Raw genomic sequence first — 3,773 nt, forward strand, 5'->3', positions numbered from 1 at the left:
GCTGCGTCAACTAGAGCTGAGCAGCCGGCCGCCCGGGAGTGTGTCCCGGGGGCCCGCGCGAACACGCAAGCGTCCGCTCAATTATTCTGCAAACAGGAGGAGGCTGAGCTCCCCTGCACGATACACCTCGAAACCCTCTCAGGTCCCGGCGGCGCGCAGCGCCGTCCTAAGTACTTGGTCGGGTTCGAGAGAGGCGCAATCGCCCGGAGTTTGGCGAGTAGACGCTTTAGGTGCGACCACCCGTGCTCCCAACTGAGCTTGCCGCTGCCGACAGAGGCCCGGGAGCGTGCTGTCGTGGCATTGCCGGCGGGAGACAACACGCGCCACCTACGGTGGCCGGCAGCTCCAACGCCAGCGCCACAGAAGGACAAAAGCCCCACTTGGGTGCCGAAGCGAACTCTCCCAGCACAGCGCACGCGCCAACACGTCCGCACAGCTGCGATACAAACCACCTGCGAGAACCGCAGAGGCGACCGAGCAGCAGACGGCGTCGCGGCGCCGAGCGCCGGGCGGCGGCGCATCCTCAGCGCACACAGTCCTCAATCGGACCAGCACACTGCAGATGTCCACCGCGCTTCGCACCGGGCCCGCGAGGACCTACTTTGGCCGCACGGCGCCGCGTGCAGGGTGCGCCGGCGCGCAGCTGCGCCGCCTGCCGCCTCCGTCGGCCGGCGCGCCTGCCACTGGCCGCCCCCACCAGCCGGCTGTAGCGCGTGCGCCCACGCACCGCGCGGCCAGCACGCCGGGAGGCCCCCCCTCACCGGCCGGGGACGGTCCCACCCAGCCACCGCCGCGTATCGCTTCACACCCACATGCCATTCACGTTCGTGGGCATGGTGGGTATCGCTGAAACAACCGGTTGGTAGCTCAACCGATCGTCGCCATCACTGATTCACCTCTAGCGAGAACAACCGCACCACAACGGTTTACCAGTTGTTCATTTGCGTAACGTCACCAGCAAACGTAGACGTCCATCGCCATTTGCAAATTCAACGATTGTTGCATGCCTGTGTCAGGTGTCACGACACACTATGTCTGCCCACATACACGCAACAACATGTGCACGCTTCGCGAACACGTGGAAGGTGGCCCCCGTACGTATGCGATGTCCATTGCGCGAACGACTGTCAACCGGCCTCTGTCGCATGTCGCAGATGTGGAACGCAGTGCACCATGCTGTCACGGTGTGTGAGAAGAGACGACTACGTCTGACAACACGCGCCACTACATCAACAGACGGCTCATGCTGATCGCCATCCAGGGCATACCACACTGCAATCCGGCTCTTATAGGGAGACGACACATAGCTGAGTGCACAACAGTTGGACCGCATGGTTCGCCGTTGTTGGCGCAGTCGTTGTACGGTCACATGTACCACGATGTATCATTCAGTACATGAGGACCAATGTGCAGTACAGTGTGTGATTTGGACGTACAACATCAGCGGACAGTTGACACAGGCCGTACCACAGCGTAGGCTAAGTGCTTCGCCATGCGAATGCCAATGAACAACTGCGAAGGGCATTGAGCATGTACGTCCTGCTGCCATCCACATTACAGTGTATCGCTGCAAGGTGTTTAACATGAAGCGATACACTGGGGACCAGGCAGTGCGAGTAGCAAACTATATTGCGGGGGTTGCAGTTAGGCAACACTACACTAATTTAACGCGTCGTATGACAATTACAGAGCGGGTTAAGGCCCAACGTGTGTTGGGTTAAGGCCCAACGTGTGTTGGGTTAAGGCCCAACGTGTGTTGGGTTAAGGCCCAACGTGTGTTGGGTTAAGGCCCAACGTGTGTTGGGTTAAGGCCCAACGTGTGTTGGGTTAAGGCCCAACGTGTGTTGGGTTAAGGCCCAACGTGTGTTGGGTTAAGGCCCAACGTGTGTTGGGTTAAGGCCCAACGTGTGTTGGGTTAAGGCCCAACGTGTGTTGGGTTAAGGCCCAACGTGTGTTGGGTTAAGGCCCAACGTGTGTTGGGTTAAGGCCCAACGTGTGTTGGGTTAAGGCCCAACGTGTGTTGGGTTAAGGCCCAACGTGTGTTGGGTTAAGGCCCAACGTGTGTTGGGTTAAGGCCCAACGTGGGTTGGGTTAAGGCGCAACGTGGGTTGGGTTAAGGCCCAACGTGGGTTGGGTTAAGGCGCAACGTGGGTTGGGTTAAGGCGCAACGTGGGTTGGGTTAAGGCGCAACGTGGGTTAGGTTAAGGCGCAACGTGGGTTAGGTTAAGGCGCAACGTAGGTTAGGTTAAGGCGCAATATAGGTTAGGTTAAGGCGCAATATAGGTTAGGTTAAGGCGCAATATAGGTTAGGTTAAGGCGCAATATAGGTTAGGTTAAGGCGCAATATAGGTTAGGTTAAGGCGCAATATAGGTTAGGTTAAGGCGCAACGTAGGTTAGGTTAAGGCGCAACATAGGTTAGGTTAAGGCGCAACATAGGTTAGGTTAAGGCGCAACATGGGTTAGGTTAAGGCGCAATATAGGTTACGTTAAGGCACAATATGGGTTAGGTTAAGGCACAATATGGGTTAGGTTAAGGCACAATATGGGTTAGGTTAAGGCACAATATGGGTTAGGTTAAGGCACAATATGGGTTAGGTTAAGGCACAATATGGGTTAGGTTAAGGCACAATATGGGTTAGGTTAAGGCACAATATGGGTTAGGTTAAGGCACAATATGGGTTAGGTTAAGGCACAATATGGGTTAGGTTAAGGCACAATATGGGTTAGGTTAAGGCACAATATGGGTTAGGTTAAGGCACAATATGGGTTAGGTTAAGGCACAATATGGGTTAGGTTAAGGCACAATATGGGTTAGGTTAAGGCACAATATGGGTTAGGTTAAGGCACAATATGGGTTAGGTTAAGGCACAATATGGGTTAGGTTAAGGCACAATATGGGTTAGGTTAAGGCACAATATGGGTTAGGTTAAGGCACAATATGGGTTAGGTTAAGGCACAATATGGGTTAGGTTAAGGCACAATATGGGTTAGGTTAAGGCACAATATGGGTTAGGTTAAGGCACAATATGGGTTAGGTTAAAGCACAATATGGGTTAGGTTAAGGCACAATATGGGTTAGGTTAAGGCACAATATGGGTTAGGTTAAGGCACAATATGGGTTAGGTTAAGGCACAATATGGGTTAGGTTAAGGCACAATGTGGGTTAGGTTAAGGCACAACGTGGGTTAGGTTAAGGCACAACGTGGGTTAGGTTAAGGCACAACGTGGGTTAGGTTAAGGCACAACGTGGGTTAGGTTAAGGCACAACGTGGGTTAGGTTAAGGCACAACGTGGGTTAGGTTAAGGCACAACGTGGGTTAGGTTAAGGCACAACGTGGGTTAGGTTAAGGCACAACGTGGGTTAGGTTAAGGCACAATACGGGTTAGGTTAAGGCACAATACGGGTTAGGTTAAGGCACAATACGGGTTAGGTTAAGGCACAATACGGGTTAGGTTAAGGCACAATACGGGTTAGGTTAAGGCACAATACGGGTTAGGTTAAGGCACAATACGGGTTAGGTTAAGGCACAATACGGGTTAGGTTAAGGCACAATACGGGTTAGGTTAAGGCACAATACGGGTTAGGTTAAGGCACAATACGGGTTAGGTTAAGGCACAATACGGGTTAGGTTAAGGCACAATACGGGTTAGGTTAAGGCACAATACGGGTTAGGTTAAGGCACAATACGGGTTAGGTTAAGGCACAATACGGGTTAGGTTAAGGCACAATACGGGTTAGGTTAAGGCACAATACGGGTTAGGTTAAGGCACA

This window comes from Schistocerca americana, unplaced genomic scaffold (assembly GCF_021461395.2).
Source record: "Schistocerca americana isolate TAMUIC-IGC-003095 unplaced genomic scaffold, iqSchAmer2.1 HiC_scaffold_196, whole genome shotgun sequence".
NCBI lineage: Eukaryota > Metazoa > Arthropoda > Insecta > Orthoptera > Acrididae > Schistocerca > Schistocerca americana.